At 36.5% G+C, this 24,559-nt stretch overlaps 1 protein-coding gene and 1 non-coding gene across 2 annotated transcripts in view; one reads left to right on the forward strand and one right to left on the reverse strand.

The window, feature by feature from the left end:
- DACH2 (dachshund family transcription factor 2) overlaps window positions 1-24,559 on the forward strand; it is an 804,038-nt gene that overhangs the window by 511,671 nt on the left and 267,808 nt on the right. The gene's annotated exons all lie outside the window — the stretch shown is intronic.
- LOC123595478 lies at window positions 14,130-14,236 on the reverse strand. The gene has a single exon (XR_006711181.1). It is a non-coding gene; the product is annotated as a U6 spliceosomal RNA (small nuclear RNA).

The raw sequence follows: 24,559 nt of genomic DNA on the forward strand, positions 1-24,559 counted from the left end.
CAACAAAGGCAAATCTCACAGAAGTATATTTGTATATGACTGATATTCTCAAAAAGTTAATATAGTTAACCTTTTAATATAATTAATATAGTTAACAGATGTTATTCTTATTTTATGGATGAAGAAGCCAAGACTCAAGCAATTGAAATTATTTCAAGATAGAATTAGAACCCAGTTGTCTGAAAGCGAGTCCTGTGCTCCTTCCACTTTATTATACTTGTCCCACTCTTGTACAGATTCAATTCCATTTACCAAACATGTGTGGACTGAGTTTTGTCCTTCAGATAATATGCTTGGGTATATTTGGGTTTAATGCATTCCAATGGCTTGAATGATGGGTAGCAATTGGGTAGTTGGTAAGTAAAAATCAAACAAATCTAGATTGAAATAACATAATAAAAAAATATGTGGTTTAAACCAAGGCATATTGGAGAATGAATAATTAATGAATAATTCACTTTGGAGAAGAATGGGAAATGAAATGGGAAAATAGATTGGGGTTGGTTATAAATAGTATCCTGTTCCAAAGTGGAGTTTGAACTTTACTCTGTAGGAAGCAAGTGAATTTGTTGAACAGAGGATGATGAAATGGGAATTTTAAGTGTATTTATCTGGCAGCTCTAGGCAGTTATACTGGGGCAGAGACGAAGGTGTGAAAAGTGTCTGGACTTATGGCTCTAGTTAGAGATTGTAATATTCTCAGTTTGAGGACATAAAGCCTAAGACAGAATATCAGCAATGACAATACAAAAGGGTAATATGTGCATTCTTCATCTGTACATGTGTGCCTTTGGTTACAAAAATCATTTCTAATCAATTTGCAGGGTTTTTAAAAAGTTTTTATTTAAATTCCATTTAGTTAATTGTATTTATATTGGTTTAGTTAGTTATATTGGTTTTGCGTGTACAATATAGTGATTCAACACTTCCATGCAACACCTGTTGCTCATCAAAACAAGTAGACTCTTAATTTCCATCACCTATTTACCCATCCCACCCACCCACCTCCCCTCTGGTAACCATCAGTCTCTTCTCTGTAGTTAGGAGTGTGTGTGTGTGTGTGTGTGTGTGTGTGTGTGTCTTTTTCCCCTTTGCTTGTTTTTTTTTTGTTTATTAAATTCCACATATGAGTGAAATCATATGGTGTTTATCTTTCTCTGGCTTATTTCACTTAGCACAACACTCTCTAGCTCCATGTATGTCATTGTAAATTGCAAGATTTTGTTCTTTTTTGTGGCTAAGTAATATTCCATTATATGTATATGTATATGTATATATATACACACATATATATGTGTATATATATATTTTATATATATATATTACATATATATATATATATATATATATATATATAATCCATTTATCAGTTTATGGACACTTGGGCTGTTTCTATAATGTGGCCATTGTAGATAATGCTATAAACATTGGGATGCATGTATACTTTTGAATTAGTACTTTTGAATCATCTTTGGGTAAATACCTAGTGGTATAACTACAGGATCATAGAGTAGTTCTATTTGTAACTTTTTGAGGAACCTCCATACTGTTTTCCATAGTGGCTGAACCATTTTCATTTACCACCAACATTGCAAGAGGATTCTCCTTTCTCTACATCCTCACCAACACCTGTTCTTTCTTGTGTTGTTAATTTTGGTCATTTGGACAGGTGGGAAGTGATATCATATTGTAGTTTTGATTTGTATTTCCCTGACGATGAGTGATGTTGAGCATCTTTTCATATGTCTGTTAGCCATGTGTATGTTTTCTTGGAATAATGTCTATTCATGTCCTCTGCCCATTTTTAATTGGATTATTCCTTTTTGGAATGTTGAATTTTATAAGTTCTTTATATATTTTGGATACTAACCCTTTATCAAATATGTCGTTTGCAATTATTTTCTCCAATTTCATAAGTTGCCTTTATAATTTTGTTGATTATTTCATTTGCTGTGCAGAAGTTTTTTTTTTTTTTTTAATTTTTGTGAAATCCTAATAGTTTATTTTTGCTTTTGTTTCCCTTGCATCAGGAGACAAATATAGAAAAAAATCGTATAGCCAATGTCAAAGAGGTTACTGCCTGTGCTTGCTTCTAGGACATTTATGGTTTGGGGTCTGACATTTAGGTATTTGATCCATTTTGAATATACTTCTGTGTATGGTGTAAGAAAATGGTCCAGGTTCATTCTTCTGCACCTTGCTGTCCTGTTTTCCCAACTCCATTTTTGGAGACACAATTTTTCTCTTTGGATATTCTTTCTTGCTATCTCACAGATTGACCATATAGGTGTGGGCTCCCTTCTGGTTTATCTATTCCATTCCATTGGACTACGTGTCTGTTTTTGTGCCAGTATCATACTGTCTTGATGACTACAGCTTTGTAACGTAATTTGAGGTTCGGAATTGTGACACCTCAGCTTTTCTTTCCTTTTTCTTTTTTTTTTTAATTTTTTTTTCAACGTTTATTTATTTTTGGGACAGAGAGAGACAGAGCATGAACGGGGGAGGGGCAGAGAGAGAGGGAGACACAGAATCGGAAACAGGCTCCAGGCTCTGAGCCATCAGCCCAGAGCCCGAGGCGGGGCTCAAACTCACGGACCGCGAGATCGTGACCTGGCTGAAGTCGGACGCTTAACCGACTGCACCACCCAGGTGCCCCTTTTCTTTCCTTTTTCAAGATTGCTTTGGCTATTTGAGATCTTTTGTGGTTCCATACAAATTTTCGGATTGTTTGCTCTGGCTCTGTGAAAAGTGTTGATGGTATTTTGTTAAGGATTAGGTTTATTTCTAGATACCATAAGGTTTTTGGGGGGCAATTCTAATTGGGATGGATTCCTTCATTTCTCTTTCTGCTGTTTTCTTATTGGTGTGTAGAAATGCAACAGATGTCTTTATGTTGATTTTGTACCCTGGGACTTCACTAAATTCATTTATCAGTTCTAGCGATTCTTTGGTCTTTGGAGTCTTTAGGGTTTTCTGTATATAGTATGTCATCTGCAAATACTGAAAGTTTCACTTCTTCCTTGCTGATTTGGATGCCTTTTATTTCTTTTTGCCATGGGATTGCAGTGACTAAAACTTCCAGTACTGTGTTAAGTAACAGTGTGAGAGTGGACATCCCTGTCTGTTCCTGACCATAGAGGAAAACCTCTCAGTTTGTCCCTATTGTGGATGATATTAGCTGTGTTTTTTTCATATATGCCCTTTATTATACTGAGATATATTTCCTCGAAATACCACTTTGTTGTGGGTTCTTATCATGAATTGATGTTGGAATTTGAAATATGTTTTTCCTAAATCTATTAAAAGGATCATATGGTCTTATCCTTTCTGTTATTCACATGGTGTGCCACATTGATTGGTGAATATTTAACCACAGTTCCAACCCAGGAGTAAATCCCACTTGATCATGATTAATGATACCTTTAATGTAATGTTGGATTCATTTTGCTAGTATTTTATTGTGAATTTTGCATCCATGTTCATCAAGGATTTTGGCCTGTAGTTCTCTTTTATAGTGGAGTCTTTGGTTTTGGTATCAGAGTAAGGCTGACCTCATAGAATGAATCTGGAAGTTTTCCTTCCTTTTTATCTTTTTATTTTTTGGAATAGTTTTGAGGAGAATAGGTGTTAACTCTTTAAGTGTTTGGTAGTATTTACTTGTTAAATCATCTGGCCCTAGACATTTGTTTGTTGGGAGATAATTTATTACTGATTTAATTTCTTTGCTGACTATCATTCTGTTCAAGTTTTCTATTTCTTCTTATTTTAGTTTTGGTAGTTTATGTGTTTCTAGGAAATTATCCATTTCTCCCAGGTTGTCCAATTTATTGGCATATGGTTTTTCATAATATTCTCTTATAATTGTATTTCTGTAGTGTTAGTTGTTATTTCTCCTCCCTTGTTATTTTATTTTTCGTGTACTTTCTCTTTTTTTTTAATAATTCTCTCTAGAGGTTTATCAATTTTATTAATTGTTTCAAAGAACAAGCTCTTGCTTCTTTGATCTGTTGTTTTGTTTCTTATTTGTTGATGCCTGTTTTGTGATCAAATATGTGATCTATTCTGGAGAATATCCCATGTGTAATTGAAAAGAGTGTGTATTCTGGTCTTTTAGGATAGAATGTTTTAAATGTTTCTGTTAAATCCATCTGGTCCACTGTGTCATTCAAAGCTATTGTTTCCTTTTCTATTTTCTGTTTACTTGATCTGTCCATTGATAAGTGGGTGTTAAAGTCCTGTACTTTTATTATATTATTATCATGAGTTCCTTTACGTTTGTTTTTAATTGTTTTATATATTTGGGTGCTTTAATGTTTGGTGCATACAGATTTATAATTGTTATATCTTCTAGTTGGATTGTCTTCTTTACTATGATAGCATGCCCTTCTTTTTCTCTTGTTAAAGTCTTTGTTTTAAAGTCTAGTTTGTCCATCATAAGTATTGCTATTCCATTTTTCTTTTGACATCCATTTACATGATAAATATTTCTTTATCCCCTCACTTTCAATGTGCAAGTGTCTTTAGATCTGAAATGAAGCTCTTATAAGCAGCATATAGATGTATCTTGTTTTTATTTTTATTTTTAACTATTCTTATACCCTATGTCTTTTGTTTGGATCATGCAGTCCAGTGACATTCAGATTAATTATTGATAGATATGTATTTAGTGGCATTTTATTACTTGTTTTGTCATTGTTTCTGGAGATTTTCTCTGTTCCTTTCTAGTCTTTGTCACTTTTGGTCTTTTGGTTTTTATCCATTTTGATATCCTATGTCTTTTATTTGAAGTGTTTGGTCCGTTTATGCTCAAAGTAAATATTGACAGATATGTTTTTAGTATCATTTTATTACTTGTTTTTGTCATTATTTTTGGAGATTTTCTCAGATACTTTTTTGTCTTTGTCACTTTTGGTCTTTTCTTCCCATTCAAAGAGTCCTCTTTAATATTTCTTGCAGGGCTGGTTTAGTGGTCACAATCTCTTTTAGTTTTTGCTTGTCTGGGAAACTCTTTATCTCTACTATTCTGAATGATAGCCTTGCTGGATAGTATATTTTGGTTGAAGATTTCCCCATTTAGCAGTTTGAATATACTATGTCACTCCTTCCTGGCATGCCAAGTTTCTGTTGAGCAGTCTCCAGCTAGCCTTATGGGTTTTCCCTTCCAATTTAAGGACTACTTTTGTCTTGTTGCTTTGAGATTATTTCTTAATCACTATATTTTTAAAACTTTATTACAATATGTCTTGGTGTTGGCCTGCTTTTGTTGATTTTAATGGGAGTTCTCTGTGCCTCCTGGATCTGGATGTCTGTTTCCTTCCCCAGATTAGGCATATTTTCATCTATTATTTCTTCAAAGAAATTTTCTATCCCCTTTTCTGTCTCTTCTTCTTCTGTGACTCATATAATATGAATATTATTACTTTTGAGTGAGTCACTGAGTTTCCTAAATCTAGTCTCGTGTTGCATAATCCTTCTTTCCCTTGTTTGTTCATCTTCATTGCTTTCAATTACTTTGTCTTCTATGTCATCAATTCCTCTGTTTCTTCCAGCTTGCTTTTCATTCCATCAAGAATGTTTCTCATTTCATTTATTGAGCCCTTCAAGTCTGGTATATTATTCCTTATCTCTGTGTTAAGGATCTCACCAGTGTCTCACACTCTTTTCTCAAGTTCAGTGACTATCTTTATGATTATTACATTAAATTATCTCTCAGGCATGCTATTTATATCTGTTTCACTTAGATCTCTGGCCATGACCTTGTCCTGTTCTTTCTTTGGGGGCAAATTCCTCTGTCTTCTCAATTTGACATGTTTCTGTGTCTGCTTCTGCTTGTGAGGAATGTCAGCTCCTTTTCCTGTTCTTGAGCATAATGACCTTTGAAGAAGTGATCCTATAGTGTTGTGCAGTGTAGTATTCCTTGTTATCCAGGACCTGTTGTCTCAAGGAGTGTCTGAAGTGTGTGCTGGGTGTGCTCTGATGTATCTTGGCTTTTCTATCCTCCTATCTGCAGAGGTTCTCTTTGCTTATTGTGGGAAGTTTCATCCCTGGCCTGAGTGTGGCACATTTTTACTAGATGTTTTCTGGTCTGCTCGTGGAATGTGACCTGTTGCCACTGCCACCAGAACCAAGGCCCTACAGAACTCCTGGATCAGGAGATGCAGTATGGTCAGAGATTTAGACAGGCTCTGTGGGAGGTAATCCACTGCACTGGGATTGAGGAAAACATGAGTGGGAAACTTGGTTCCACAAGAGTACAGATGTGCACAGCTTGGTGTAAACCAGTTAGGTAGCCAGTGTGGGCAGTGTGCTGATTCACACAGGTGTCCCTGTGCTTATGCTAAAGGGTGTGGAAGGGAAATGGTGCTTGCCAGTTTTATTGCTCCTGGAGGGGTCTCTGAATTCTGCTTCTCTGGGACATGTTCCAAAATGAGTAAATTACATCTCCACTGTGTGCCCAGGTGCACTTCAGATTGGTGCTTCCATGCTGTCTGTATGTGGGCTATTTTCTCTGCTCTCTCTCCAAGAGCAGCCCCAATGCCTCTGGGCTCTGTCTGATCCAAGCCTGCTTTCCTTTAGAACTTCAAACTTTAAGCCCCACTGTTTTCAGGAAATCACAAAATTTGTCCCTTCTCATTTTCCAATCCAATTGCTGTGGGAAATTATCTTCCCTGTGTGGTTTCCTGTGTGCTAGTCTGTCTGTCACCTTTCTCCTTGACCACAGCTCCCTCCCCTCTGCAGTGGTCAAGGTCTGTTTCTTTCCCAAACCATGTATCTGCACTTTTATCTTATTCAATGTGGTATTTTCTGTACTTTTAGTTGTGGAGTTTGTTTTCCAGTATTCAGGTTGATTTCTTGTGTATTGAGATTGATTTTATGGTTATCTAGTTTTATTTGTGGGATAAGGCAAGACTGAGGTCCTCCTACTCTGCCACTATCTTCCCTCACCCTCCTCCTTAAAGGGGATTTTGGTAATAGCTCTTCTTCCCCTTCTCATCAAAGAACAAAATTCATTGTATTCTAAGCAAAGCAGAAAGCAGAATGTTGTTGAAAAATCTTATTTTCTCTTTGCTTTTATGCTGGATATGTTCGTACAACCCAAGTGTCTAGGATGTGTGACCTGGTGCCTTTTCTAATGCTGTGTCTTTAATTAGAGCACAATTCCATATTCTTCCATTATGGGATTCAGTTCATTCCAAAGATTAAAGTATAATGATACAACAGCTATAACGATCATATTGGGTTATACACAAAATTTAGATTACCCCCAATAGTCTCTAGTAATCTAAACCTATAATGGCAGCTTTCAGGCAGCTGTGTCGACAACAGATTTTTATTAGCTGCACAATCTCTCTCAGTTACCCAAATTTTTACCAGTTAAAGTACATGCATTTTTATTGCTTAGTGTCATGAAATTTAATTGGTGAGGCATGCCTGTGCCATTACTATTATTACTTTGACCCATTGATCTTTACAGTTTCCAAATGAAAGATACACCTAAAGATATCCCTTATATTAGAGGAATGCATAAAGAAGATGTGATAGATATAGATGTAGATATAATGGAATATTACACAGCCATAAAAAAGAATGAAATCTTGTCGTTTGCAACAATATGGATGGAGCTAAACAGTATAATAAGCAAAATAAGTCACTTAGAGAAAGATTAATAGTATGATTTCATTCATATGTGGAATTTAAGAAACAAAACAATTGAACAAAGGAAAAAAGACACACACGCACACACACACATAGACACACACAAACATACATAAAATCAAGAAACAGACTCTTAACTATAGAGAACGAACTGGTGGTTCCCAGAGGGGAGGTAGGTGTAGGGATAGGTAAAATAGGTGATGGGGATTGATGAGTATGCTTATCTTAATGAGTACTGAGCAATGTATAAAATTGTTGCATTACTGTTTTGTACACCTAACACTAATAGAACATTGTTAACTATACTGGAATTAAAATAAAAACCTTAATAACATAAGAAAAAAAAGTATCCCTCATATGAACAATGGCATGTATCCAAGCATATAGATTCACATACTGTCACTTTTGAGAATTTTTGTGTGTGGCCCCGTTTTTTTAATCCCCTTCTTTATATGCATGGGCAGGCATTGAGAGCTATACACATACATACTGCACATTTTAAACTTGAAATAGGTATTTAAATATTAAAGTAAAAGAATGTGATATTACATATGAAAGTTACATATGTATTATTTATTAAATATGTATATTTAGTCATGTTTCCGTATCTATTTTGCCATGCTCTTATGCCACAGGAATGTCCCAAAACAGAATGTCAGAAGATTTTAGGTTCAACCTCCCAAACCTATCCTCTTTCTTGTCAGAAATACATCAAATATTGATGAGGAAATGTGTACACTGAAGCCTCACAGGACAGAGTTCATAATAAAGATCTATTATACAATGATCTAGTGCAAACTGTTGGTCATCTGCAAAAGTGGGTGAAAATCATAGCTTGCTTTCCTGTGCCATAGTTACTTTATGCAAGTATATGATTTGTGTGTCCAACAGGCAAGGGAAGGGTTATTTAATTAAAAAAAAAACAAAAACAAAACAAAACAAAAAAACTTTTGCTCACTTTATTGTGGAAGGCCCTGAAGGCATAAAAGTTTGAAGGGTAAAGTTATGATCAAATATTTGAACACATCACTTTTCCCCTGTCATTTTACATACACTTTCAGGATCTGATAAATATTTCCTCTTTTCTTAATGAAACTATAAAACAAGAATTTATTATGTTTTCATTTCAAAATTAAATGTTGCAATGTCCAAAAAGGTCCTGTACTTCAAAATATCAAGGAATGGAAGGTGGCAATTAACAGAGATAATCGAGGAGTCAGGGGAAGCTGACTAGAAGCTTTCTGATAAACTCAGTTAATTATTCTTTCTTATTTGAAATATCTTTTTTAGTAGCTGATGGAAAAACAAACCTCAAGTTAAAAAAATTTTAGTTGTTTTTAACAAAGCAACACATAAACATTTGTTACCTAATAATTACATTGTGATTGTTCATGTGTCAATATGAGAAATATAAGAGAAATATATTTGTTTAATAGAGGGAAATTTTTTTATCTGCATATGGGTTATTGGTTTACTGATGTGCCATTTTGGCTGCTTGCTAGTAGGGAACTGTGTTCCATTATAAACATCATTTTAGTGGGTAAAAAATTAATCTATGAAGACTGATGCTAACTTTAAGCTCTTTCTATAATAGATTTGGCCCTTGAAAATAATTTTTTCTTTATACATTTTAATGACCAAAAAAATTATCTGGCTTGCTCTTCTGTTACAGTGAATTAGAACAAATTGTGAATTATGTTCAGGTGCAATTTGGGAGATGTTAAAAAAAAAACTTGTGACTATGATTTCCATAAAAGTTGAACGTGATTAGTCCAGAGTTTTAGTTGAATTGTATTTGCCATTTAACATAAGAGGCCTAAGAAAGAGATTTAACCTTGAAGATTTAAAACCCTTTTAAACTCTCTGGAACTCTAGTATAACATAATTTTTAATCAGAGCAGAATTCACGAAATACTGAGTTTCTCTAAGGGGGTGGTAGTTACTCAAGTAATAAAAGAAAGTACATTAGAACATATTAGAAATAAAAGGCTGCTCACATAAGCAATCGCACAATAAGTACTTGTTGATTGAATTGAAATATACAACAGAAGTTCCAGTGTATTTTTGACATTAAGGGTATGGTTGCCTAGTTCAGTTAGGTTTTATACCACACAAATAAGGCACAGTTTGTACAATTTCTGGAGCAGTTAGTTTCATGGTCATAGGATGTAGCAGCCCCCTCAACTAGCTATTTTGCAAATATGTGTCATTGGTCACAGAAAAATTGGTTATATAAACTATAGATGAAACAAAATCTCTCTCCATTAGTGTTGAAAATGACCTCCTGGTTGCACATAAGCCCTTACAGATACACAATGAACCTACATGGTGTTCTTTTTTTCAGTCTGTTATTTAAAAGAAACAACCATAATTTGTAATTATGAATTTATTCATACACTGATTCAGTTATTCAACAAATATTTCATACCTTTTATGGACCAAGCAATGTGTTAAACATGGAGTATTAAATGATAAAGAAGATAGCATTTGTCCTTCAAAAGGCTAAAATTTTTAGGGCTTTAAGGTCATTCACAAATTATCAATATTAAATATAAATACTATAAGAATGAGGCAAAGAAGAATATGAATACTATGAGAATGAGGCAAAGAAAAAAGTGATATATTTTTGTGAGAGGATCAGAACATGAATTATAAAGGAGATATGATAAATGTAGATATGAGAAAATGGTATCTGATTTTGCTTAATATGCATTAATGTGTTACCCTAACTTTACAAGGGGATTTTTTTTAAGAAAGTATATTTTTATTGGCATGTGTTAGAATGAATAGTTCCATACATTTTTTAATTTCCTCTCTAATTTCCTGGTTGACGGATTCATTCTTTAGTAGGGTGTTCTTTAACCTCCTTGCTTTTGGAGGTTTTCCAGACCTTTTCCTGTGGTTGATTTCAAGCTTCATAGCATTGTCGTCTGAAAGTATGCCTGGTATGATTTCAATTCTTGTATACTTATGATAGCTGTTTTGTGACCCAGTGTGTGATCTATCTTGGAGAATGTTCCATGTGCACTCGAGAAGAAAGTCTATTCTGTTGCTTTGGGATGCAGAGGTCTAAATATATCTGTCAAGTCCGTCTGATCCAATGTATTATTCAGGGCCCTTGTTTCTTTATTGATCCTGTGTCTCGGTGATCTATCCATTGTTGTAAGTGGGGTATTAAAGTCCCCTGAAATTACCACTTCTTGTCAATAATGTTGCTTATGTTTGTGAGTTATTGTTTTATATATTAGGGGGCTCCCGTATTCAGCGCGTTGTACATTTATAATTATTAGTTCTTCTTGATGGATAGACCCTGTAATTATTATATAATGCCCTTCTTCATCTCTTGTTATAGCCTTTAATTTAAAGTCTACTTTCTTTGATATAAGTATGGCTACTCCAGCTTTCTTTTGACTTCCAGTAGCATGGTAGATAGTTCTCCATCCCAGGGATGAATCTCAATTGATCATGGATAATAACTCTTCTAATGTGCTGTTGAATTTGGTTTGCTAGTATTTTCTTGAGAATTTTTGTACATATAATCACCAGCAATACTGTCCTGAAGTCCTTTTCTGGCTGTGGTATCAGGGTATTTGTGGACTTTATCTTTCTTTACTTATTTAACTGGATAGGATCCCCAATATTATGTTAAATAGTAGTGGCAAGAGTAGTCATCTTTGCAGTCCTCTTGTTAGGGAAGTATTCATTCTTTTGTTGTCAAGTGTGATGTTAATTAAGATTTTTGTAGTGTCCCTTATCAGACAGAGGAAGTTACTTTCTATTCCTATATTGTGGAGAATTTTTACCATGTTTGAATATTGGTTTTGTCAAATCTTTATTCCATAATTTAATAAGATCATTTGTTTTTTTTCTTCTTTAGACAGCTGATATAATGAAATACATTGATAGATTTTCAAACACTAAAACAGCCTTGTAACCCTGGAATAAACTTCATTTGGGTGTATAATTTTTTTTTATATATATACCTGAATTCTATTTGTCAATATGTTCTTAAAGATTTGTGTATCTGCATTGGTGAGAGAAATTCATCAGTAATTTTCTTTTTTTGTAAAATCTTTGTTTTGACATTATGTTAATGTTTGCCTTTCAGAATGAAACAGGAAGTGTTTCCTTCTCTGTAATAAATGTGTAGAATTACTGCTGTTTTTTATTTAAATGTTTGATAAAATTCTCCATTGAAATCATATGGGCCTAGAAATTTATTTTCGGGGAAATCATTTTCAATGTTTAGAGGAGTATACTGTCTGCAAACTATCTGTATCAGTTTGGATGAATTTTGGAAGCCTGTAGTTTTCAAGGTATTGGTCACTGTATTATGAATTGTTGAATTTATGTGCATAGAGTTGTTCATATTAGTCCATTATTATTTTTTGAAGTCTTCAAGTATGTATGGTATTCTCTTTCATTCCTAATATTTGTGTCTTCTTTCCGTTTATCTTTTTCATTGCTTTATGATTTTCCAATTTATTCATCCTTTAAAAAAGAGCTTTTGTTTTCATTGATTTTTTCTACTTTTCTGCTTCCACTTTTATTTTTATATGATCCTCCCTTCTGCTTTATTTTTCTCTTCTTTTCCTAGATTCTTAAAGTGAAAACATAAATTGTTAATTTCGAACCTTGTTTCTTTTCTAATATAAGCATTTATTGCAATAATTTTCCTTTCAGCATTTTTTAACAAAGTCCTGCAAATTTTTGTGTGTTGTATTTGTATTTTTGTTCAACTCAAAATATTTTTTAAAAATATTGATATTTTATCTTTGATCCATGGATTTTTAAAAATATGTTGTTTAATTTGTAAGTGATTGGAGATTTTCCTATGAATTTTCTCATTTATTCCTAGTTTGATTCAATATTGATGGGTCATATTTGTCTAATTATTTAAAGCTGTTTGTTTTATGACCCAGTATATGTTCTATAATGACAAATGTTCTATTTATACTTTAAAAGTTTGTGTTTGGGGCGCCTGGGTGGCGCAGTCGGTTAAGCGTCCGACTTCAGCCAGGTCACGATCTCGCGGTCCGTGAGTTCGAGCCCCGCGTCAGGCTCTGGGCTGATGGCTCAGAGCCTGGAGCCTGTTTCCGATTCTGTGTCTCCCTCTTTCTCTGCCCCTCCCCTGTTCATGCTCTGTCTCTCTCTGTCCCAAAAATAAATAAACGTTGAAAAAAAAAATTAAAAAAAAAAAAATAAAAGTTTGTGTTTGTTGCTGTTGCAGAGTGGGAGTTCTATGAATGTCAGTCAAATCCAGTAGGTTGATAGCATTGTTTAGTTTTTCTATATTCTTGCTGATTTCTTTCTTCTTGTTCTATTAATTATTAAGAAATAAATATTAAAGTTTTGATATAGAGAAACTTTTCCATCATAAAGTTTGTTTTATTCTCTCCATTATATATGTATGTATATATATATATGGCACAAACACACATATTGCATCTATATATAGAGAAAAGCCCATTAAAGAATGCTACACTTTTTGCTTTCATTTGTCAATCCTATTTAAAAAGACTCAAGACCAGAATAATTGTCTATTATATTTTGCTAGATATTTACATTTGTTATTCTTCCTTCGTTCTTGGTATTTCAAGTTTCTTTCTGTTGAAATTGCCCTGAAAAATTTCTTTTAGCAATTCTTTTGGAGCTGGTGTACTGGCAATATTCTTCTTAATTTTTATTTATCTGAAAACATCTTTTTTAAAGCATTAAATATAATTTATTGTCAAATTTGTTTCCATACATCACCCAGTGCTCATCCCAACACGTGCCCTCCTCTATGTCCATCACCCACTCCCCCCGTCCCCTACCCCCCATCAACCTTCAGTCTGTTCTCAGTGTTTAAGAGTCTCTTATGGATTGCCGCCTTCCCTCTCTGTAAATTTTTCCACCTTCCCCTCCCCCATGGTCCTCTGTTAAGCTTCTCAGGATCCACTTATGAGTCGAAACATATGACATCTGTCTTTCTCTGCCTGACTTATTTCACTTAACATAATATCCTCCAGTTCCATCTACATTGCTACAAATGGCCAGATTTCATTCTTTCTGATTTCCAAGTAGTATTCCATTGTATATATAAACCAAAATATCTTTATCCATTCATCAGTTGATGAACATTTAGGGTCTTTCCATAATTTAGCTATTGTTGAAAGTGCTGCTATAAACATTGTGATACTAGTGCCCCTATGCATCAACACTCCTGTATCCCTTGGGTAAATTCCTAGCAGTGGTATTGCTTTGTGATAAGGTAGATCGAGTTTTAATTTTTTGAGGAACCTCCACACTGTTTTCCAGAGTGGCTGTACCAGTTTGCATTCCCACCAACAGTGCAAGAGAGCTCCAGTTTCTCCACATCCTCTCCAGCATCGATAGTCTCCTGATGTATTCATTTTAGCCACTCTGACTGGCATGAGATAGTATCTCAGTGTGGTTTTGATTTTTATTTCCCTGAGGAGGAGTGACATAAAAATATGGAATGCTTCATGAATTTGCATGTCATCCTTGCTCAGGGGCCATGCTAATATTCTCTGTATCATTCCAATTTTAGTATATGTGCTGCCAAAGTGAGTACTGAAAACATCTTTATTTTACCTTTAGTGAAGGATATTTTAAGTGGATATAGAACTGTGGGTTGAGAGCAGAACGGAGTCGCCGGAGCAAAGCGCAGACGAGAGGCCCACGGAAGAGGGTAGGAAGGGCGGCGAGGCGGTGCATGCTCCACGGACTGGCGGGAGGGAGCCGGGGCGGAGGGGCGGCTCGCCGGCCAAGCAGAGTCCCGGAGTCTGGCCTGCAAAAGCGGAGGGGCCTGACGGACTGTGTTCCGACAGCAAGCGCGACTTAGCGTCTGGGAGGTCATAAGTTAACAGCTCTGCTCAGAAAGCGGGAAGGCTGGAGGACAAAGGGAGGGAGAGCTGCTGAGCCCCCGGACGACAGAGCTCAGTTTGGTGGGGAACAAAGGCGCTCGCCAGCGCCATCTCCCCCGCCCATCCCACAGCCAAAATCCCAAAGAGAACCAGTTCCTGCCAGGGAACTTCCTCCCTCCGCGCAAACACCCAACTCTGTGCTTCTGCGGAGCCAAACCTCCGGCAGCGGATCTGACTCCCTCCCGCTGCCACAGGGCCCCTCCTGAAGTGGATCACCTAAGGAGAAGCGACCTAAGCCTGCCCCTCCAGCCCCTGTGCACCTTGCCTACCCACCCCAGCTAATACGCCAGATCCCCAGCATCACAAGCCTGGCAGTGTGCAAGTAGCCCAGACGGGCCACGCCACCCCACAGTGAATCCCGCCCCTAGGAGAGGGGAAGAGAAGGCACACACCAGTTTGACTGTGGCCCCAGCGGTGGGCTGCGGGCAGACATCAGGTCTGACTGCGACTCCGCCCACCAACTCCAGTTATACACCACAGCACAGGGGAAGTGCCCTGCAGGTCCTCACCACGCCAGGGACTATCCAAAATGACCAAGCGGAAGAATTCCCCTCAGAAGAATCTCCAGGAAATAACAACAGCTAATGAGCTGATCAAAAAGGATTTAAATAATATAACAGAAAGTGAATTTAGAATAATAGTCATAAAATTAATCGCCGGGCTTGAAAACAGTATACAGGACAGCAGAGAATCCCTTGCTACAGAGATCAAGGGACTAAGGAACAGTCATGAGGAGCTGAAAAACGCTTTAAATGAAATGCAAAACAAAATGGAGACCACCACAGCTCGGATTGAAGAGGCAGAGGAGAGAATAGGTGAACTAGAAGATAAAGTTATGGAAAAAGAGGAAGCTGAGAGAAAGAGAGATAAAAAAATCCAGGAGTATGAGGGGAAAATTAGAGAACTAAGTGATACACTAAAAAGAAATAATATACACATAATTGGTATCCCAGAGGAGGAAGAGAGAGGGAAAGGTGCTGAAGGGGTACTTGAAGAAATAATAGCTGAGAACTTCCCTGAACTGGGGAAGGAAAAAGGCATTGAAATCCAAGAGGCACAGAGAACTCCCTTCAGACGGAACCTGAATCGATCTTCTGCACGACATATCATAGTGAACTGGCAAAATACAAGGATAAAGAGAAAATTCTGAAAGCAGCAAGGGGTAAACGTGCCCTCACATATAAAGGGAGACCTATAAGACTCGTGACTGATCTCTCTTTTGAAACTTGGCAGGCCAGAAAGAATTGGCACGAGATTTTCAGTGTGCTAGACAGAAAAAATATGCAGCCGAGAATCCTTTATCCAGCAAGTCTGTCATTTAGAATAGAAGGAGAGATAAAGGTCTTCCCAAACAAACAAAAACTGAAGGAATTTGTCACCACTAAACCAGCCCTACAAGAGATCCTAAGGGGGACCCTGTAAGACAAAATACCAGAGACATCACTACAAGCATAAAACATACAGACATCACAATGACTCTAAACCCGTATCTTTCTATAATAACACTGAATGTAAATGGATTAAATGCGCCAACCAAAAGACATAGGGTATCAGAATGGATAAAAAAACAAGACCCATCTATTTGCTGTCTACAAGAGACTCATTTTAGACCTGAGGACACCTTTAGATTGAGAGTGAGGGGATGGAGAACTATTTATCATGCTACTGGAAGCCAAAAGAAAGCTGGAGTAGCCATACTTATATCAGACAAACTAGACTTTAAATTAAAGGCTGTAACAAGAGATGAAGAAGGACATTATATAATAGTTACAGGGTCTATCCATCAGGAAGAGCTAACAATTATAAATGTCTATGCGCCGAATACCGGAGCCCCCAAATATATAAAACAACTACTCATAAACATAAGCAACCTTATTGATAAGAATGTGGTAATTGCAGGGGACTTTAACACCCCACTTACAGAAATGGATAGATCATCTAGACACACGGTCAATAAAGAAACAAGGGCCCTGAATGAGACATTGGATCAGATGGACTTGACAGATATATTTAGAACTCTGCATCCCAAAGCAACAGAATAGACTTTCTTCTCGAGTGCACATGGAACATTCTCCAAGATAGATCATATACTGGGTCACAAAACAGCCCTCCATAAGTTTACCAGAATTGAAATTATACCATGCATACTTTCAGACCACAATGCTATGAAGCTTGAAATCAACCACAGAAAAAAGTCTGGAAAACCTCCAAAAACTTGGAGGTTAAAGAACACCCTACTAACGAATGAGTGGGTCAACCAGGCAATTAGAGAAGAAATAAAAAAATATATGGAAACAAACGAAAATGAAAATACAACAATCCAAACGCTTTGGGACGCAGCGAAGGCAGTCCTGAGAGGAAAATACATTGCAATCCAGGCCTATCTCAAGAAACAAGAAAAATCCCAAATACAAAATCTAACAGCACACCTAAAGGAAATGGAAGCAGAACAGCAAAGGCAGCCTAAACCCAGCAGAAGAAGAGAAATAATAAAGATCAGAGCAGAAATAAACAATATAGAGTCTAAAAAAACTGTAGAGCAGATCAACGAAACCAAGAGTTGGTTTTTTGAAAAAATAAACAAAATTGACAAACCTCTAGCCAGGCTTCTCAAAAAGAAGAGGGAGATGATCCAAATAGATAAAATCATGAATGAAAATGGAATTATTACAACCAATCCCTCAGAGATACAAACAATTATCAGGGAATACTATGAAAAATTATATGCCAACAAATAGGACAACCTGGAAGAAATGGACAAATTCCTGAACACCCACACTCTTCCAAAACTCAACCAGGAGGAAATAGAAAGCTTGAACAGACCCATAACCAGCGAAGAAATTGAATCGGTTATTAAAAATCTCCCAACAAATAAGAGTCCAGGACCAGATGGCTTCCCAGGGGAGTTCTACCAGACTTTTAAAGCAGAGATAATACCTATCCTTCTCAAGCTATTCCGAGAAATAGAAAGGGAAGGAAAACTTCCAGACTCATTCTATGAAGCCAGTATTACTTTGATTCCTAAACCAGATAGAGACCCAGTAAAAAAAGAGAACTACCGGCCAATATCCCTGATGAATACGGATGCAAAAATTCTCAATAAGATACTAGCAAATCGAATTCAACGGCATATAAAAAGAATTATTCACCATGATCAAGTGGGATTCATTCCTGGGATGCAGGGCTGGTTCAACATTCGCAAATCAATCAACGTGATACACCACATTAACAAAAAAAAAGAGAAGAACCATATGATCCTGTCAATCGATGCAGAAAAGGCCTTTGACAAAATCCAGCACCCTTTCTTAATAAAAACCCTTGAGAAAGTCGGGATAGAAGGAACATACTTAAAGATCATAAAAGCCATTTATGAAAAGCCCACAGCTAACATCATCCTCAACGGGGAAAAACTGAGAGCTTTTTCCCTGAGATCAGGAACACGACAGGGATGCCCACTCTCACCGCTGTTGTTTAACATAGTGCTGGAAGTTCTAGCATCAGCAATCAGACAACAAAAGGAAATCAAAGGCATCAAAATTGGCAAAGATGAAGTCAAGCTTTCGCTCTTTGCAGATGACATGATATTATACATGGAAAATCCGATAGACTCCACCAAAAGTCTGCTAGAATTGATACATGAATTCAGCAAAGTTGCAGGATACAAAATCAATGTACAGAAATCAGTTGCATTCTTATACACTAACAATGAAGCAACAGAAAGACAAATAAAGAAACTGATCCCATTCACAATTGCACCAAGAAGCATAAAATACCTAGGAATAAATCTAACCAAAGATGTAAAGGATCTGTATGCTGAAAACTATAGAAAGCTTACGAAGGAAATTGAAGAAGATTTAAAGAAATGGAAAGACATTCCCTGCTCATGGATTGGAAAAATAAATATTGTCAAAATGTCCATACTACCCAAAGCTATCTACACATTCAATGCAATCCCAATCAAAATTGCACCAGCATTCTTCTCGAAACTAGAACAAGCAATCCTAAAATTCATATGGAACCACAAAAGGCCCCGAATAGCCAAAGGAATTTTGAAGAAGAAGACCAAAGCAGGAGGCATCACAATCCCAGACTTTAGCCTCTACTACAAAGCTGTCATCATCAAGACAGCATGGTCTTGGCACAAAAACAGACACATAGACCAATGCAATAGAATAGAAACCCCAGAACTAGACCCACAAACGTATGGTCAACTCATCTTTGACAAAGCAGGAAAGAACATCCAATGGAAAAAAGACAGCCTCTTTAACAAATGGTGCTGGGAGAACTGGACAGCAACATGCAGAAGGTTGAAACTAGACCACTTTCTCACACCATTCACAAAAATAAACTCAAAATGGATAAAGGACCTGAATGTGAGACAGGAAACCATCAAAACCTTAGAGGAGAAAGCAGGAAAAGACCTCTCTGACCTCAGCCGTAGCAATCTCTTACTCGATACATCCCCAAAGGCAAGGGAATTAAAAGCAAAAGTGAATTACTGGGACCTTATGAAGATAAAAAGCTTCTGCACAGCAAAGGAAACAACCAACAAAACTAAAAGGCAACCAACGGAATGGGAAAAGATATTTGCAAATGACATATCGGACAAAGGGCTAGTATCCAGAATCTATAAAGAGCTCACCAAACTCCACACCCGAAAAACAAATAACCCAGTGAAGAAATGGGCAGAAAACATGAATAGACACTTCTCTAAAGAAGACATCCGGATGGCCAACAGGCACATGAAAAGATGTTCAGCGTCGCTCCTTATCAGGGAAATACAAATCAAAACCACACTCAGGTATCACCTCACGCCAGTCAGAGTGGCCAAAATGAACAAATCAGGAGACTATAGATGCTGGCGAGGATGTGGAGAAACGGGAACCCTCTTGCACTGTTGGTGGGAATGCAAATTGGTGCAGCCGCTCTGGAAAACAGTGTGGAGGTTCCTCAGAAAATTAAAAATAGACCTACCCTATGACCCAGCAATAGCACTGCTGGGAATTTATCCAAGGGATACAGGAGTACTGATGCATAGGGGCACTTGTACCCCAATGTTCATAGCAGCACTCTCAACAATAGCCAAATTATGGAAAGAGCCTAAATGTCCATCAACTGATGAATGGATAAAGAAATTGTGGTTTATATACACAATGGAATACTACGTGGCAATGAGAAAAAATGAAATATGGCCTTTTGTAGCAACGTGGATGGAACTGGAGAGTGTGATGCTAAGTGAAATAAGCCATACAGAGAAAGACAGATACCATATGGTTTCACTCTTATGTGGATCCTGAGAAATGTAACAGGAACCCATGGGGGAGGGGGAGGAAAAAAGGAAAAAAAAAAAAAAGAGGTTAGAGTGGGAGAGAGCCAAAGCATAAGAGACTGTTAAAAACTGAGAACAAACTGAGGGTTGATGGGGGGTGGGAGGGAGGAGAGGGTGGGTGATGGGTATTGAGGAGGGCACCTTTTGGGATGAGCACTGGGTGTTTTATGGAAACCAATTTGGACAATAAATTTCATATATTATAAAAAATAAAAAAAAAAAGAACTGTGGGTTGAGAGTATTTTTTTTTTCTTTCAGTGCTTATAAATGTATCACTTCATTAAGCTCTTCACAGCTTCTGATAAGAATGCCATGGTCATTCAAACAGTTGTTCTTGTTTAGGTAATGCATAGTTTTTGTTTTACTGCTTTTAAGATTTCTCATAGTCTTTCCTTTTCAGTAGTTTGATTATGATGTGCCTGGCATGAATTTCTTTGGGTTTATCATGTTTGAAGTTTACTAAGCTTCTTTAATCAGGAGGTTTATGTATTGTGACAAATTCAGGAAGCTTTCAGCTACTATTTCTTCAGCACTGCTCATATTCTTTTCCGTAGGACTCAAATTATATGACTATTGCAACTTTTTGTTATTATTCCACAGATCTCTCAGGTTCTGCTCAATTTTTTAAAACTTCTTTATTGGTTGTTGAGATTGGATAATTTTAATGGTCTAGCTTAAAGTTCACAACTTTTTCCTTTGAAATCTCCATTCTCCTATTGAGGCTATCCAGTGAGTTTAAAACTTTTGTTATTATATTTTTAAGTTCTAAAATTTCCATTTGGTTTTTATATACATCTTTTATCTCTTTTCTAATGTTTGTGTTTTTGCATTGTTTTGAGAGTATTTATGATAATTTTGTTGGAGGGATTTTATAATTTCTGCTTAAACATGTTAAAGAAAGCCAACAACTCTGTGATCTCAGCCTTGGTATCTATTGATTGTTGTATTTTTAAGAACTTTATTGAAATATAGTACACCTACAATAAAATTAAACCATGCAAACTATACAATTCAATTATTTTTAGTATATTCATAGATTTGTGCAACTCTCACTACAATCTAATTTTAAGAAATTTTTATTATCCCAAGAAGAAAATCCTATACCCATTAGGAGCCAATCCTCATTGCCTCTCTTCCCCCATTGTCCTAAGCAATACTTTCTATCACTATAGATTATCCAGTTCTGTACATTCCATGTAAATGGAATAATGTAAATATGTGGTCTTTAGCATAATATTTTCAAGACTTTTTCATGATATAGCATATATAGTTACTTTATTTCTTTTTATTGACAAATAACATTACATTGTATGGATATACCTTGTTTTGTTTTCCATTCAGTAGTTGATAAAAATTAGGGCTTTGTTACCACTTTTTGGCCATTATGAATAAAGATTCTGTGAACATTCATGGTCAAATTTGTTAACTATTGCTTTGATTATATCCATCTTAGTGGTGTTACCTCACATTTAAAAATTTATAGGCTATTTTTAAAGTTTATTTATTTATTTAGAGAGAGAGCACAAGCAATGGAGGGAGGGAGGGAGAGAGAGAGAGAGAGAGAGAGAGAGAGAATCCCAAGCAGTCTCCGTGCTATCTGTGCAGATCCTGATGTGGAGCTCATAACCATGAACTGTGAGATCATGACCTGAGCGAAAGTCAAGAGTCAGATGCTTAACTGACTGAACCGACCAGGTACCCATAATCTATAGGGTATTTTTAGGCCAGTTTTAGGTTTACAGAGAAGGTGAAGAAAAACTATGGAGGATTCCTTATTTATTTATTTATTTATTTATTTATTTATTTATATTTTTCCAGGAATAGAATTTAGTGATTCTTCACTTACTTGCATGTAACACCCAGTGCTCATCCCAGCAAGTGCCCTTCTTAATGCCCATCACCCATTTAGCCCATCCCCCCCACCCAGCACCCTTCCACTCTCAGTTTTTTTCCTATATTTAAGTCTTTTATGGTTTGTCTCCCTGTGTTTTTATCTTATTTTTGCTTCCCTTCCCCTAAGTTCATCTGTTTTGTTTCTTAAATTTTACATATGAGAGAAATCACATAATATTGGTCTTTCTCTGAATTACTTATTTTGCATAGCATAATACACTCCAGATCCATCCACATTGTTGCAAAGACAAGATTTCATTCTTTTTGATTGCCAAGTAATATTCTATTGAATATATATAGCACATCTTCTTTATCCATTTATCTGTTGATGGACATTTGGGCTTTTTCCATAATGTGGCTATTGTAGATAGTGTTGGCATAAACATTGGGGTGTTTGTACCCCTTTGAATCAGCATTTTTGTTTCCTTTGGGTAAATACGTATTAGTACAATTCCTGGGGTGTAGGGTAGTTCTATTTTTAACTTTTTGAAGAACATCCATACTGTTTTCCAGAACGGTTGCACCAGTTTTCATTCCCACCAGCAGTGCAAAATGGTTCCCACTCTGTGCATCCTCACCAATATGTTTCCTGAGTTAATTTTAGCCATTCTGGGAAGTGTGAGGTGGTATCTCATTGTGATTTTGATTTATAGTTCCCTGATGATGAGTGATGTTGAGCATATTTCAATGTATCTGTTAGCCATCTGGATGCCTTATTTGGTAAAGTGTCTATTCATGTCTTTTTTCATATCTTCACTGGAATATTTGTTTCTTGGGGTGCTGAGTTTGATAAGTTCTTTATAGATTTTGGATAATAACCCTTTACCTATATGCCATTTGTAGATATCTTCTCCCATTCCATTGGTTGCCTTTTAGTTTTGCTGATTGTTTCCTTCACTATGCAGAATCTTTTTATCTTGATGAAGTCCCAATAGTTCATTTTTTGGTTTTGTTTCCGTGGCCTCCAGTGACATGTCAAGTAAGAAGTTGCTGCGGCTCAGGTTTCCTGTTTTCTCCTCTAGAATTTTGATGATTTCCTGTCTTACATTTAAATCTTTCATCTATTTTGAATTAATTTTCTGTATGGTACAAGAGAATGGTCCAGGTTCATTCTTCTGCATGTCACTATCAAGTTTTCTGAACATCACTTGCTGAAATACTTTTCTCCATTGGATACTCTTTGCTGCTTTATCAAAGATTGTTGGCCATACATTTATAGGTCCATTTCTAGGTTTTCTACTCAGTTCCATTGATCTATGTGTCTGTTCTTGTGCCAGTACCATACCATCTTGATTATTATAGCTTTGTAATACCGCTTGAAGTCTGGGATTGTGATGCCTCCAGATTTGGTTTTCTTTTTCAACATTATTTCAACTACTCAGGGCTTTTTCTGGTTCCATACAGATTTTAGAATTGTTTGTTCTAGCTCTGTGAAGAATGCTGATGTTATTTTAATAGGGATTGCATTGAATATGTAGACTGCTTCAGGTAGTATTGACATTTTAACAATGTTTGTTCTTCCAATCTATGAGCATGGAATGTCTTATTCAATCTCTTTCATAAGCTTTTTATAGTTTTCAGTGGATATCTTTTACTTCTTTGGTTAGGTTTATTCCTAGGAATTTTATGTTGTTGTTTGTTTTTTTTTTTTTTGGTGTAATTGCAAATGGGATTGATTCCTTGATTTCTGTTTCTCCTGCTTCATTATTGGTGTATAGAAATGCAACCAATTTCTGTACATTGATTTTATATTCTGTGATGTTGCTGAAATCATGTATCAGTTTTAGCAGTTTTTTGGTGGAGTTTTCCACATAGAGTATCATGTCCTCTGCCAAGAGTGAAAATTTGACTTCCTCCTTGCTGATTTGGATGCCTTTTATTTCATTTGTTGTCTGATAACTTGGGCTAGGACTTCCAACACTATGTTGAATAACAGTGGAGAAAGTGGACATCCCTGTAATGTTCCTGCAGTTAGGGGTAAAGCTCTCAGTTTTTTTCCCCATTGAGGATAATATTAGCTGTGTATCTTTCGTATATGGCCTTTACAAAGTTGAGATATGTTCTTTCTATCCCTACTTTCTTGAGGGTTTTTATCAAGAATGGATGCTGTATTTTGTCAAATGTATTTTCTGCATCTGTTGAGAGGTTCATGTGGTTCATTTTAACTTAACTAGACTCTTTGTTTTAAAAATCTAGTTTGTCTGATATAAGTATGGCTACTCTGTCTTTCTTTTGATGCCTATTAGCATGATAGATGGTTCTCCATCCTCTTACTTTCAATCCGCAGGTGTCTTTAAAAATGAGTCTCCTTGGGCGCCTGGGTGGCTTTGTCGGTTGAGCATCGGACTTCAGCTCAGGTCATGATCACATGGTTCATGGGTTTGAGCCCCGCTTTGGGCTCTGTGCTGACAGCTCAGAGCCTGGAGCCTGCTTCAGATTCTGTCTCTCTCTTTATCAAAAAAATAAAATTAAAAAAAAATTAAACATAAAATGAGTTTCCTGTAGGCAGCATATAGGTGGATCTTGTTTTCTTATCCATTTTGTTACCCTTTGTCTTTTGATTGGAGCATTTAGTGCATTTACATGTAGATTGATTATTGAAATATGTGAATTTAGGGGCGCCTGGGTGGCGCAGTCGGTTAAGCGTCCGACTTCAGCCAGGTCACGATCTCGCGGTCCGTGAGTTCGAGCCCCGCGTCAGGCTCTGGGCTGATGGCTCAGAGCCTGGAGCCTGTTTCCGATTCTGTGT

This window comes from Leopardus geoffroyi, chromosome X (genome assembly GCF_018350155.1).
Source record: "Leopardus geoffroyi isolate Oge1 chromosome X, O.geoffroyi_Oge1_pat1.0, whole genome shotgun sequence".
In the NCBI taxonomy this organism is placed as follows: domain Eukaryota; kingdom Metazoa; phylum Chordata; class Mammalia; order Carnivora; family Felidae; genus Leopardus; species Leopardus geoffroyi.